This window comes from Athene noctua, unplaced genomic scaffold (genome assembly GCF_965140245.1).
Source record: "Athene noctua unplaced genomic scaffold, bAthNoc1.hap1.1 HAP1_HAP1_scaffold_45, whole genome shotgun sequence".
NCBI lineage: Eukaryota > Metazoa > Chordata > Aves > Strigiformes > Strigidae > Athene > Athene noctua.
This window is the reverse complement of record NW_027437541.1, coordinates 728,986-742,818: the sequence shown is the minus strand read 5'-3', so window position 1 is coordinate 742,818 and position 13,833 is coordinate 728,986.

Here is a 13,833-nt window from a genome sequence, read left to right as displayed (position 1 = left end):
GCCTCGGCTCTAGGCTGGGCTTGGGGATTGTCTCGGGGCTCGTCTCCAGGCTCGGCTCTGGACTCGGCTCTGGACTCGGCTCGGCTCTAGGCTGTGCTCGTGGCTCGGATCTGGGCTCGGCTCTATGCTGGGCTTGGGGAATGTCTCGGGGCTCGTCTCGAGGCTCGGCTCTGGGCTCTGTGCTCGGCTGGGCTAGGGGCTCGGCTCGAGGCTCGGCTCTGGGCTCGGCTCTGGAGTCGGCTCGGCTCTAGGCTGGGCTCGGGGCTCGGATCTGTGTTCGTCTCTGGACTCGGCTCGCCTTGGCTCTAGGCTGGGCTTGGGGATTGTCTCGGGGCTCGTCTCGAGGCTCGGATCTGGGCTCTGTGCTTGGCTGTGCTCGGGGCTCGGCTCGAGGCTCGGCTCTGGGCTCGGCTCTCTAGTCGGCTCTACGCTGCGCTCGTACCTCGGCTCTGGACTCGGCTCGGGTCTAGGCTGGGCTCGGGGCTCTGATCTCGCTTCGGCTCTGGACTCGGCTCTCCTCGGCTCTAGGCTGGGCTTGGGGATTGTCTCGGGGCTCGTCTCGAGGCTCGGCTCTGGGCTCTGTGCTCGGCTGGGCTCAGGGCTCAGCTCGATGCCCGGCGCTGGGCTCGGCTCTAGGCTATGCTCTGGGCTCGGCTCGGCTCTAGGCTGCGCTCGGTGCTCGGATCTGTATTCGGTTCTGGACTCGGCTCGCCTCGTCTCTAGGCTGGGCTTGGGGATTGTCTCGGGGCTCGTCTCGAGTCTCGGCTCTGGGCTCTGTGCTCGTCTAGGCTCGGGGCTCGAATCGAGGCTCAGCTCTGGGCTCGGCTCTAGGCTGCGCTCCAGACTCGGCTCTGCTCTACTCTGGGCTCACGGCTCGGATCTGGGTTCGGCTCTGGACTCGGCTCACCTCGGCTCTAGGCTGGGCTCTGTGATTGTCTCGTGGCTCGGCTCGAGGCTCGGCTCTGTGCTCTGTGATCGGCTGGGCTCGGGGCTCAGCTCGAGGCTCGGCTCTGGGCTCGGCTCTGGACTCGTCACTAGGCTGGGCTCGGGGCTCGGATCTGGGTTCGTCTCTGGACTCGGCTCGCCTCGGCTCTAGGCTGGGCTTGGGGATTGTCTCGGGGCTCGTCTTGAGGCTCGCCTCTGGGCTCTGTGCTCGGCTGGGCTCGGGGCTCGGCTCCAGGCTCGGCTCTGGGCTCGCATCTAGGCTGGGCTCTCGGCTCGGCTCGGCTCTAGGCTGGGCTCTCGGCTCGGATCTGGGTTCGGCTCTGGACTCGGCTCGCCTCGGCTCTAGGCTGTGCTTCGGGATTGTCTCGGGGCTCGTCTCGAGGCTCTGCTCTGGGCTCTGTGCTCGGCTGGGCTCGGGGCTCGGTTCGAGGCTCGGCTCTGGGCTCGGCTCTGGACTCGGCTCTAGGCTGCGCTAGTAGCTAGGCTCTGGACTCGGCTCGTCTCTAGGCTGGGCTCTAGACTCGGCACTGCTGTACTCTGTGCTCGGGGCTCGGATCTGAGTTCGGCTCTGGACTCGGCTCGCCTCGGCTCTAGTCTGGGCTCTGGGATTGTCTCGTGGCTCGGCTCGAGGCTCGGCTCTGTGCTCTGTGATCGGCTGGGCTCGGGGCTCAGCTCGAAGCTCGGCTCTGGGCTCGGCTCTGGACTCGTCTCTAGGCTGCGCTCGAGGCTCGGCTCTGGGCTTGTCTGCTCTCGGCTTTGGGCTGGGCTCAGGGATCGGCTCTGCTCTTGGCTCGGCTCGAGGCTCAGATCACGCCCGACTCTGGGCTCGGCTCTGGACTCGTCCCGGCTCTAGGCTGGGCTCGGGGCTCGGATCTCGGTTCGGCTCTGGACTCGGCTCGCCTCGGCTCTAGGCTGGGCTTGGGTATTGTCTCGGGACTCGTCTCGAGGCTCGGCTCTGGGCTCTGTGCTCGGCTGGGCTCAGGGCTCGGCTCGATGCCCGGCACTGGGCTCGGCTCTAGGCTATGCTCTGGGCTCGGCTCGGCTCTAGGCTGCGCTCGGTGCTCGGATCTGTGTTCGGCTCTAGACTCGGCTCTCCTCGGCTCTAGTCTGGGCTTGGGGATTGTCTCGGGGCTCGTCTCGAGGCTCGGATCTGGGCTCTGTGCTCGACTGGGGTCGGGGCTCGGCTCGAGGCTCGGCTCTGGGCTCGGCTCTCTACTCGGCTCTAGGCTGCGCTCGTACCTCGGCTCTGGACTCGGCTCGGCTCTAGGCTGAGCTCGGGGCTCGGATCTGGGTTCGGCTCTGGACTCGGCTCGCCTCGGCTCTATGCTGGGCTTGGGGATTGTCTCGGGGCTCGTCTTGAGGCTCTGCTCTGGGCTCTGTGCTCGGCTGGGCTCGGGGCTCGGCTCGAGGCACAGCTCAGGGCTCGGCTCTAGGCTGGGCTCCGGGCTCGGCTCGTCTCTAGGCTGGGCTCGGGGCTCGGATCTGGGTTCGGCTCTGGACTCGGCTCGCCTCGGCTCTAGGCTGGGCTTGGGGATTGTCTCGGGGCTCGTCTTGAGGCTCGCCTCTGGGCTGTGTGCTCGGCTGGGCTAGGGGCTCGGCTCCAGGCTCGGCTCTGGGCTCGCCTCTAGGCTGGGCTCTCGGCTCGGCTCGGCTCTAGGCTGGGCTCTCGGCTCGGATCTGGGTTCGGCTCTGGACGCGGCTCGCCTCGGCTCTAGGCTGGGCTTGGGGATTGTCTCGGGGCTCGTCTCGAGGCTCGTCTCTAGGCTCTATGCTCGACTGGTCTCGGGGCTCGGCTCGAGGCTCGGCTCGAGGCTCGGCTCTGGGCTCGCCTCTAGGCTGGGCTCTGGGCTCGGCTCGGCTCTAGGCTGGGCTCGGGGCTCGGATCTGGGTTCGGCTCTGGACTCGGCTCGCCTCGGCTCTAGGCTGGGCTTGGGGATTGTCTCGGGGCTCGTCTCGAGGCTCGGCTCTGGGCTCTGTGCTCGGCTGGGCTCGGTTCGTGGCTCGAGGCTCGGCTCTGAACTCGGCTCTGGACTCGGCTCTAGGCTGGGCTCGAGTCTCGGCTCAGAGCTTGTCTGCTCTCGGCTCTAGGCTGGGCTCGGGGCTCGGCTCGGGGTTCGGCTCTGGACTCGGCTCTAGGCTGCGCTCGTAGCTCGGCTCTGGACTCGGCTCGGCTCTAGGCTGGGCTCGGGGCTCGGATCTGGGTTTGGCTCTGGACTCGGTTCGCTTCGGCTCTAGACTGGGCTTGGGGATTGTCTCGAGGCTCGTCTCGAGGCTCAGCTCTGGGCTCTGTGCTCGGCTGGGCTCGGGGCTCGGCTCGAGGCTCGGCTCTGGGCTCGGCTCTAGGCTGGGCTCTGGGCTCGTCTCGGCTCTAGCTTGGGCTTGGGGATTGTCTCGGGGCTCGTCTTGAGGCTCGGCTCTGGGCTCTGGGCTCGCCTGGGCTCGGGGCTCGGCTCGAGGCTCGGCTAGAGGCTCGGCTCTGGACTCGGATCTAGGCTGGGCTTGGGGATTGTCTCGGGGCTCGTCTCGAGGCTCGGCTCTGGACTCGTCTCTAGGCTTGGCTCGAGGCTCGGCTCTGGACTTGTCTGTACTCGGCTTTGGGCTGGGCTCAATGATCGGCTCTGCTCGTGGCTCGGCTCGAGGCTCAGATCGCGCCCGACTCTCGGTTCGGCTCTGGACTCGGCTCGCCTCGGCTCTAGGCTGGGCTTGGTGATTGTCACAGTGCTCGTGTCGAGGCACGGCTCTGGGCTCTGTGCTCGGCTGGGCTCGGGTATCGGCTAGAGGCTCGGCTCTGGGCTCGGTTCTGGACTCGACTCTAGGCTGGGCTCGAGGCTCGGCTCTGGCCTTGTCTGCTCTCGGCGTTGGGCTGGGCTCAGGGATCGGCTCTGCTCTTGGCTCCGCTCGAGGCTCAGCTCGCGCCCGACTCTCTGCTCGGCTCTGGACTAGGCTCGGCTCTAGGCTGGGCTCGTGGCTTGGATCTGGGTTCGGCTCTGGACTCGGCTCGCCTCGGCTCTATGCTGGGCTTGGGGATTGTCTCTAGGCTCGTCTCGAGGCTCGGCTCTGGGCTCTGTGCTCGGCTGGGCTCGGGGCTCGGCTCGAGGCTCGTCTCTGGGCTCGGATCTGGACTCGGCTCGGCTCTAGGCTGTGCTCGTGGCTCGGATCTGTGGTCGGCTCTAGGCTGGGCTTGGGGATTGTCTCGGGGCTCGTCTCGAGGCTCGGCTCTGGGCTCTGTGCTCGGCTGGGCTCGGGGCTTGGCTCGAGGCTCGGCTCACTCCTCTGCTCTGGGCTCGCCTCTAGGCTGGGCTCTCGTCTCGGCTCGGCTCTAGGCTGGGCTCGGGGCTCGGATCTGTGTTCGGCTCTGGACTCGGCTCGCCTCGGCTCTAGGCTGCGCTCGAGGCTCGGCTCTGGGCTTGTCTGCTCTCGGCGTTGGGTTTGGCTCAGGGATCGGCTCTGCTCTTGGCTCGGCTCGAGGCTCAGCTCGCGCCCGACTCTCGGCTCGGCTCTGGACTCGTCTCTAGGCTGGTCTCTGGACTCGGCTCGGCTCTAGGCCGGGCTCGGAGCTCGGATCTGGGTTCGGATCTGGACTCGGCTCGCTTCGGCTCTAGGCTAGGCTTGGGTATTGTCTCAGGGCTCGTCTTGAGGCTCTGTTCTGGGCTCTGTGCTCGGCTGGGCTTGGGGCTCGGCTCGAGGATCGGCTCAATACTCGGCTCTGGGCTCGCCTCTAGGCTGGGCTCTGGGCTCGGCTCGGCTCTACGCTGGGCTCGGGGCTCGGATCTGGGTTCGGCTCTGGACTCGGCTCGCCTCGGCTGTAGGCTGGTCTTGGGGATTGTCTCTGGGCTCGGCTCGAGGCTCGGCTCTGGGCTCCGCTCTGTACTCGGCTCTAGGCTGGGCTCGAGGCTCAGCTCAGGGCTTGTCTGCTCTCGGCTTTGGGCTGGGCTCAGGGATCGGCTCTGGACTCGGCTCTAGGCTGGGCTCGAGGCTCAGCTCAAGGCTTGTCTGCTCTCGACTTTAGGCTTGGCTCAGGGATCGGCTCTGCTCTTGGCTCGGCTCGAGGCTCAGATCACGCCCGACTCTGGGCTCGGCTCTGGACTCGTCCCGGCTCTAGGCTGGGCTCGGGGCTCGGATCTCGGTTCGGCTCTGGACTCGGCTCGCCTCGGCTCTAGGCTGGGCTTGGGTATTGTCTCGGGACTCGTCTCGAGGCTCGGCTCTGGGCTCTGTGCTCGGCTGGGCTCAGGGCTCGGCTCGATGCCCGGCACTGGGCTCGGCTCTAGGCTATGCTCTGGGCTCGGCTCGGCTCTAGGCTGCGCTCGGTGCTCGGATCTGTGTTCGGCTCTAGACTCGGCTCTCCTCGGCTCTAGTCTGGGCTTGGGGATTGTCTCGGGGCTCGTCTCGAGGCTCGGATCTGGGCTCTGTGCTCGACTGGGCTCGGGGCTCGGCTCGAGGCTCGGCTCTGGGCTCGGCTCTCTACTCGGCTCTAGGATGCGCTCGTACCTCGGCTCTGGACTCGGCTCGGCTCTAGGCTGAGCTCGGGGCTCGGATCTGGGTTCGGCTCTGGACTCGGCTCGCCTCGGCTCTAGGCTGGGCTTGGGGATTGTCTCGGGGCTCGTCTTGAGGCTCTGCTCTGGGCTCTGTGCTCGGCTGGGCTCGGGGCTCGGCTCGAGGCACAGCTCAGGGCTCGGCTCTAGGCTGGGCTCCGGGCTCGGCTCGTCTCTAGGCTGGGCTCGGGGCTCGGATCTGGGTTCGGCTCTGGACTCGGCTCGCCTCGGCTCTAGGCTGGGCTTGGGGATTGTCTCGGGGCTCGTCTTGAGGCTCGCCTCTGGGCTGTGTGCTCGGCTGGGCTAGGGGCTCGGCTCCAGGCTCGGCTCTGGGCTCGCCTCTAGGCTGGGCTCTCGGCTCGGCTCGGCTCTAGGCTGGGCTCTCGGCTCGGATCTGGGTTCGGCTCTGGACTCGGCTCGCCTCGGCTCTAGGCTGGGCTTGGGTATTGTCTCGGGACTCGTCTCGAGGCTCGGCTCTGGGCTCTGTGCTCGGCTGGGCTCAGGGCTCGGCTCGATGCCCGGCACTGGGCTCGGCTCTAGGCTATGCTCTGGGCTCGGCTCGGCTCTAGGCTGCGCTCGGTGCTCGGATCTGTGTTCGGCTCTAGACTCGGCTCTCCTCGGCTCTAGTCTGGGCTTGGGGATTGTCTCGGGGCTCGTCTCGAGGCTCGGATCTGGGCTCTGTGCTCGACTGGGGTCGGGGCTCGGCTCGAGGCTCGGCTCTGGGCTCGGCTCTCTACTCGGCTCTAGGCTGCGCTCGTACCTCGGCTCTGGACTCGGCTCGGCTCTAGGCTGAGCTCGGGGCTCGGATCTGGGTTCGGCTCTGGACTCGGCTCGCCTCGGCTCTATGCTGGGCTTGGGGATTGTCTCGGGGCTCGTCTTGAGGCTCTGCTCTGGGCTCTGTGCTCGGCTGGGCTCGGGGCTCGGCTCGAGGCACAGCTCAGGGCTCGGCTCTAGGCTGGGCTCCGGGCTCGGCTCGTCTCTAGGCTGGGCTCGGGGCTCGGATCTGGGTTCGGCTCTGGACTCGGCTCGCCTCGGCTCTAGGCTGGGCTTGGGGATTGTCTCGGGGCTCGTCTTGAGGCTCGCCTCTGGGCTGTGTGCTCGGCTGGGCTAGGGGCTCGGCTCCAGGCTCGGCTCTGGGCTCGCCTCTAGGCTGGGCTCTCGGCTCGGCTCGGCTCTAGGCTGGGCTCTCGGCTCGGATCTGGGTTCGGCTCTGGACGCGGCTCGCCTCGGCTCTAGGCTGGGCTTGGGGATTGTCTCGGGGCTCGTCTCGAGGCTCGTCTCTAGGCTCTATGCTCGACTGGTCTCGGGGCTCGGCTCGAGGCTCGGCTCGAGGCTCGGCTCTGGGCTCGCCTCTAGGCTGGGCTCTGGGCTCGGCTCGGCTCTAGGCTGGGCTCGGGGCTCGGATCTGGGTTCGGCTCTGGACTCGGCTCGCCTCGGCTCTAGGCTGGGCTTGGGGATTGTCTCGGGGCTCGTCTCGAGGCTCGGCTCTGGGCTCTGTGCTCGGCTGGGCTCGGTTCGTGGCTCGAGGCTCGGCTCTGAACTCGGCTCTGGACTCGGCTCTAGGCTGGGCTCGAGTCTCGGCTCAGAGCTTGTCTGCTCTCGGCTCTAGGCTGGGCTCGGGGCTCGGCTCGGGGTTCGGCTCTGGACTCGGCTCTAGGCTGCGCTCGTAGCTCGGCTCTGGACTCGGCTCGGCTCTAGGCTGGGCTCGGGGCTCGGATCTGGGTTTGGCTCTGGACTCGGTTCGCTTCGGCTCTAGACTGGGCTTGGGGATTGTCTCGAGGCTCGTCTCGAGGCTCAGCTCTGGGCTCTGTGCTCGGCTGGGCTCGGGGCTCGGCTCGAGGCTCGGCTCTGGGCTCGGCTCTAGGCTGGGCTCTGGGCTCGTCTCGGCTCTAGCTTGGGCTTGGGGATTGTCTCGGGGCTCGTCTTGAGGCTCGGCTCTGGGCTCTGGGCTCGCCTGGGCTCGGGGCTCGGCTCGAGGCTCGGCTAGAGGCTCGGCTCTGGACTCGGATCTAGGCTGGGCTTGGGGATTGTCTCGGGGCTCGTCTCGAGGCTCGGCTCTGGACTCGTCTCTAGGCTTGGCTCGAGGCTCGGCTCTGGACTTGTCTGTACTCGGCTTTGGGCTGGGCTCAATGATCGGCTCTGCTCGTGGCTCGGCTCGAGGCTCAGATCGCGCCCGACTCTCGGTTCGGCTCTGGACTCGGCTCGCCTCGGCTCTAGGCTGGGCTTGGTGATTGTCACAGTGCTCGTGTCGAGGCACGGCTCTGGGCTCTGTGCTCGGCTGGGCTCGGGTATCGGCTAGAGGCTCGGCTCTGGGCTCGGTTCTGGACTCGACTCTAGGCTGGGCTCGAGGCTCGGCTCTGGCCTTGTCTGCTCTCGGCGTTGGGCTGGGCTCAGGGATCGGCTCTGCTCTTGGCTCCGCTCGAGGCTCAGCTCGCGCCCGACTCTCTGCTCGGCTCTGGACTAGGCTCGGCTCTAGGCTGGGCTCGTGGCTTGGATCTGGGTTCGGCTCTGGACTCGGCTCGCCTCGGCTCTATGCTGGGCTTGGGGATTGTCTCTAGGCTCGTCTCGAGGCTCGGCTCTGGGCTCTGTGCTCGGCTGGGCTCGGGGCTCGGCTCGAGGCTCGTCTCTGGGCTCGGATCTGGACTCGGCTCGGCTCTAGGCTGTGCTCGTGGCTCGGATCTGTGGTCGGCTCTAGGCTGGGCTTGGGGATTGTCTCGGGGCTCGTCTCGAGGCTCGGCTCTGGGCTCTGTGCTCGGCTGGGCTCGGGGCTTGGCTCGAGGCTCGGCTCACTCCTCTGCTCTGGGCTCGCCTCTAGGCTGGGCTCTCGTCTCGGCTCGGCTCTAGGCTGGGCTCGGGGCTCGGATCTGTGTTCGGCTCTGGACTCGGCTCGCCTCGGCTCTAGGCTGCGCTCGAGGCTCGGCTCTGGGCTTGTCTGCTCTCGGCGTTGGGTTTGGCTCAGGGATCGGCTCTGCTCTTGGCTCGGCTCGAGGCTCAGCTCGCGCCCGACTCTCGGCTCGGCTCTGGACTCGTCTCTAGGCTGGTCTCTGGACTCGGCTCGGCTCTAGGCCGGGCTCGGAGCTCGGATCTGGGTTCGGATCTGGACTCGGCTCGCTTCGGCTCTAGGCTAGGCTTGGGTATTGTCTCAGGGCTCGTCTTGAGGCTCTGTTCTGGGCTCTGTGCTCGGCTGGGCTTGGGGCTCGGCTCGAGGATCGGCTCAATACTCGGCTCTGGGCTCGCCTCTAGGCTGGGCTCTGGGCTCGGCTCGGCTCTACGCTGGGCTCGGGGCTCGGATCTGGGTTCGGCTCTGGACTCGGCTCGCCTCGGCTGTAGGCTGGTCTTGGGGATTGTCTCTGGGCTCGGCTCGAGGCTCGGCTCTGGGCTCCGCTCTGTACTCGGCTCTAGGCTGGGCTCGAGGCTCAGCTCAGGGCTTGTCTGCTCTCGGCTTTGGGCTGGGCTCAGGGATCGGCTCTGGACTCGGCTCTAGGCTGGGCTCGAGGCTCAGCTCAAGGCTTGTCTGCTCTCGACTTTAGGCTTGGCTCAGGGATCGGCTCTGCTCTTGGCTCGGCTCGAGGCTCAGATCACGCCCGACTCTGGGCTCGGCTCTGGACTCGTCCCGGCTCTAGGCTGGGCTCGGGGCTCGGATCTCGGTTCGGCTCTGGACTCGGCTCGCCTCGGCTCTAGGCTGGGCTTGGGTATTGTCTCGGGACTCGTCTCGAGGCTCGGCTCTGGGCTCTGTGCTCGGCTGGGCTCAGGGCTCGGCTCGATGCCCGGCACTGGGCTCGGCTCTAGGCTATGCTCTGGGCTCGGCTCGGCTCTAGGCTGCGCTCGGTGCTCGGATCTGTGTTCGGCTCTAGACTCGGCTCTCCTCGGCTCTAGTCTGGGCTTGGGGATTGTCTCGGGGCTCGTCTCGAGGCTCGGATCTGGGCTCTGTGCTCGACTGGGCTCGGGGCTCGGCTCGAGGCTCGGCTCTGGGCTCGGCTCTCTACTCGGCTCTAGGATGCGCTCGTACCTCGGCTCTGGACTCGGCTCGGCTCTAGGCTGAGCTCGGGGCTCGGATCTGGGTTCGGCTCTGGACTCGGCTCGCCTCGGCTCTAGGCTGGGCTTGGGGATTGTCTCGGGGCTCGTCTTGAGGCTCTGCTCTGGGCTCTGTGCTCGGCTGGGCTCGGGGCTCGGCTCGAGGCACAGCTCAGGGCTCGGCTCTAGGCTGGGCTCCGGGCTCGGCTCGTCTCTAGGCTGGGCTCGGGGCTCGGATCTGGGTTCGGCTCTGGACTCGGCTCGCCTCGGCTCTAGGCTGGGCTTGGGGATTGTCTCGGGGCTCGTCTTGAGGCTCGCCTCTGGGCTGTGTGCTCGGCTGGGCTAGGGGCTCGGCTCCAGGCTCGGCTCTGGGCTCGCCTCTAGGCTGGGCTCTCGGCTCGGCTCGGCTCTAGGCTGGGCTCTCGGCTCGGATCTGGGTTCGGCTCTGGACTCGGCTCGCCTCGGCTCTAGGCTGGGCTTGGGGATTGTCTCGGGGCTCGTCTCGAGGCTCGTCTCTAGGCTCTATGCTCGACTGGTCTCGGGGCTCGGCTCGAGGCTCGGCTCGAGGCTCGGCTCTGGGCTCGCCTCTAGGCTGGGCTCTGGGCTCGGCTCGGCTCTTGCCTGGGCTCGGGGCTCGGATCTGGGTTCGGCTCTGGACTCGGCTCGCCTCGGCTCTAGGCTGGGCTTGGGGATTGTCTCGGGGCTCGTCTCGAGGCTCGGCTCTGGGCTCTGTGCTCGGCTGGGCTCGGTTCGTGGCTCGAGGCTCGGCTCTGAACTCGGCTCTGGACTCGGCTCTAGGCTGGGATCGAGGCTCGGCTCTGGACTTGTCTTGTCTCGGCTTTGGGCTGAGCTCAGGGATCGGCTCTGCTCTTGACTCGGCTCGAGGCTCAGATCTCGCCCGAGTCTGGGCTCGGCTCTGGACTCGGCTCGGATCTAGGCTGGGCTCGAGGCTCGGCTCTGGATTTGTCTGCTCTCGGCTTTGGGCTGGCCCAAATGATCGGCTCTGCTCTTGGCTAGGCTCGAGGCTCAGCTCGCGCACGACTCTGGGCTCGGCTCTGGACTCGTCTCTAGGCTGCGCTCGAGGCTCGTCTCTGGGCTTGTCTGCTCTCGGCTTTGGGCTGGGCTCAGGGATCGGCTCTGATCTTGGCTCGCCTCGAGGCTCAGATCGCGCCCGACTCTGGGCTCGGCTCTGGACTCGTCTCGGCTCTAGGCTGGGCTCGGGGCTCGGATCTCGGTTCGGCTCTGGACTCGGCTCGCCTCGGCTCTAGGCTGGGCTTGGGGATTTTGTCGGGGCTCGTCTCGAGGCTCGGATCTGGGCTCGGGGCTCGACTCGAGTCTCGGCTTGATACTCGGCTCTGGGCTCGCCTATAGGCTGGGCTCTGGGCTCGGCTCGGCTCTAGGCTGGGCTTGGGGATTGTCTCGGGGCTCATCTCGAGGCTCGGCTCTGGGCTCTGGGCTCGGCTGGGCTCGGGGCTCGGGTCGAGGCTCGGCTCTGGGCTCGGCTCTAGGCTGGGCTCTGGCCTCGGCTCGGCTCTAGGCTGGGCTCGGGGCTCGGATCTGGGTTCGGCTCTGGACTCGGCTCGCCTCGGCTATAGTCTGGGCTTGGGGATTGTCTCGGGGCTCGTCTCGAGGCTCGGCTCTGGGCTCTGTGCTCGGCTGGGCTCGGGGCTCGGCTCGAGGCTCGGCTCGATACTCTACTCTGGGCTCGCCTCTAGGCTGGGCTCTGGGCTCGGCTCGGCTCTAGGCTGGGCTCGGGGCTCGGATCTGGGTTCGGCTCTGGACTCGGCTCGTCTCTAGGCTGGGCTTGGGGATTGTCTCGGGGCTCGTCTCGAGGCTCGGATCTGGGCTCTGTGCTAGGCTGTGCTCGGGGCTCGGCTCGAGGCTCGGCTCTGGGCTCGGCTCTCTAGTCGGCTCTACGCTGCGCTCGTACCTCGGCTCTGGACTCGGCTCGGGTCTAGGCTGGGCTCGGCGCTCTGATCTCGCTTCGGCTCTGGACTCGGCTCGCCTCGGCTCTAGGCTGGGCTTGGGGATTGTCTCGGGGCTCGTCTCGAGGCTCGGATCTGGGCTCTGTGCTCGGCTGGGCTCGGGGCTCGGCTCGATGCCCGGCGCTGGGCTCGGCTCTAGGCTATGCTCTGGGCTCGGCTCGGCTCTAGGCTGCGCTCGGTGCTCGGATCTGTGTTCGGCTCTTGACTCGGCTCGCCTCGGCTCTAGTCTGGTCTTGGGGATTGTCTCGGGGCTCGTCTCGAGGCTCGGCTATGGGCTCTGTGCTCGGCTGGGCACGGGGCTCGGCTCGAGGCTCGGCTCTGGACTCGGCTCTAGGCTGGGCTCGAGGCTCGGCTCTGGGCTTGTCTGCTCTCGGCTTTGGGCTGGGCTCAGGGATCGGCTCTGGACTCGGCTCTAGGCTGGGCTCGAGGCTCGGATCTCGTTTCGGCTCTGGACTCGGCTCGCCTCTGTTCTAGCCTGGGCTTGGGGATAGTCTCGGGGCTCGTCTCGAGGCTCGGATCTGGGCTCTGTGCTCGGCTGTGCTCGGGGCTCGGCTCGAGGCTCGGCTCTGGGCTCGGCTCACTACTCGGCTCTAGGCTGCGCTCGTACCTCGGCTCTGTGCTCCCCTCGGCTCTAGGCTGGGCTCGGGGCTCGGATCTGGGTTTGGCTCTGGACTCGGTTCGCCTCGGCTCTAGGCTGGGCTTGGGGATTGTCTCGGGGCTCGTCTCCAGGCTCGGCTCTGGACTCGGCTCTGGACTCGGCTCGGCTCTAGGCTGTGCTCGTGGCTCGGATCTGGGCTCGGCTCTATGCTGGGCTTGGGGAATGTCTCGGGGCTCGTCTCGAGGCTCGGCTCTGGGCTCTGTGCTCGGCTGGGCTAGGGGCTCGGCTCGAGGCTCGGCTCTGGGCTCGGCTCTGGAGTCGGCTCGGCTCTAGGCTGGGCTCGGGGCTCGGATCTGTGTTCGTCTCTGGACTCGGCTCGCCTTGGCTCTAGGCTGGGCTTGGGGATTGTCTCGGGGCTCGTCTCGAGGCTCGGATCTGGGCTCTGTGCTTGGCTGTGCTCGGGGCTCGGCTCGAGGCTCGGCTCTGGGCTCGGCTCTCTAGTCGGCTCTACGCTGCGCTCGTACCTCGGCTCTGGACTCGGCTCGGGTCTAGGCTGGGCTCGGGGCTCTGATCTCGCTTCGGCTCTGGACTCGGCTCTCCTCGGCTCTAGGCTGGGCTTGGGGATTGTCTCGGGGCTCGTCTCGAGGCTCGGCTCTGGGCTCTGTGCTCGGCTGGGCTCAGGGCTCAGCTTGATGCCCGGCGCTGGGCTCGGCTCTAGGCTATGCTCTGGGCTCGGCTCGGCTCTAGGCTGCGCTCGGTGCTCGGATCTGTATTCGGTTCTGGACTCGGCTCGCCTCGTCTCTAGGCTGGGCTTGGGGATTGTCTCGGGGCTCGTCTCGAGGCTCGGCTCTGGGCTCTGTGCTCGTCTAGGCTCGGGGCTCGAATCGAGGCTCAGCTCTGGGCTCGGCTCTAGGCTGCGCTCCAGACTCGGCTCTGCTCTACTCTGGGCTCACGGCTCGGATCTGGGTTCGGCTCTGGACTCGGCTCACCTCGGCTCTAGGCTGGGCTCTGTGATTGTCTCGTGGCTCGGCTCGAGGCTCGGCTCTGTGCTCTGTGATCGGCTGGGCTCGGGGCTCAGCTCGAGGCTCGGCTCTGGGCTCGGCTCTGGACTCGTCACTAGGCTGGGCTCGGGGCTCGGATCTGGGTTCGTCTCTGGACTCGGCTCGCCTCGGCTCTAGGCTGGGCTTGGGGATTGTCTCGGGGCTCGTCTTGAGGCTCGCCTCTGGGCTCTGTGCTCGGCTGGGCTCGGGGCTCGGCTCCAGGCTCGGCTCTGGGCTCGCATCTAGGCTGGGCTCTCGGCTCGGCTCGGCTCTAGGCTGGGCTCTCGGCTCGGATCTGGGTTCGGCTCTGGACTCGGCTCGCCTCGGCTCTAGGCTGTGCTTCGGGATTGTCTCGGGGCTCGTCTCGAGGCTCTGCTCTGGGCTCTGTGCTCGGCTGGGCTCGGGGCTCGGTTCGAGGCTCGGCTCTGGGCTCGGCTCTGGACTCGGCTCTAGGCTGCGCTAGTAGCTAGGCTCTGGACTCGGCTCGTCTCTAGGCTGGGCTCTAGACTCGGCACTGCTGTACTCTGTGCTCGGGGCTCGGATCTGAGTTCGGCTCTGGACTCGGCTCGCCTCGGCTCTAGTCTGGGCTCTGGGATTGTCTCGTGGCTCGGCTCGAGGCTCGGCTCTGTGCTCTGTGATCGGCTGGGCTCGGGGCTCAGCTCGAAGCTCGGCTCTGGGCTCGGCTCTGGACTCGTCTCTAGGCTGCGCTCGAGGCTCGG